Below are 402 nucleotides of genomic sequence, written 5' to 3' on the forward strand. Positions count from 1 at the left end.
CTATAGCAATCAACTCATCATAAGTATTTCTTTTTCTCTCCTGGAGCTTACAGACAGAAAATTTCCTGGAAAAGTTCAAAAATTATTTTTCAGGAGAGTATTGAAGAAAACCACAGTATAAAGATACTTAATATCCAAATAATTTTCTTATGCAGTGAGTGGAAAATAATATATCTGTATACTAATTTTTCTTTTTTTAGATTTTGAATCATTTAAAGCTTATCCTTTTGTAATACAACCATTTAACCTCTTTCTCTTGTCTTTTCCTTCTCCACCCATGCACTTTTGTTGATCTTGATATATACTAGCTGTTGTTAGGGTTGCTTTTATACATTTCCCATTACAGTAATAACATCAGTAATTCTTTCCTACATGGAACATAACCTGCAAATAAAATGAACA

The sequence above is a fragment of the Trichechus manatus genome, unplaced genomic scaffold (genome assembly GCF_000243295.1).
Source record: "Trichechus manatus latirostris isolate Lorelei unplaced genomic scaffold, TriManLat1.0 scaffold00029, whole genome shotgun sequence".
In the NCBI taxonomy this organism is placed as follows: domain Eukaryota; kingdom Metazoa; phylum Chordata; class Mammalia; order Sirenia; family Trichechidae; genus Trichechus; species Trichechus manatus.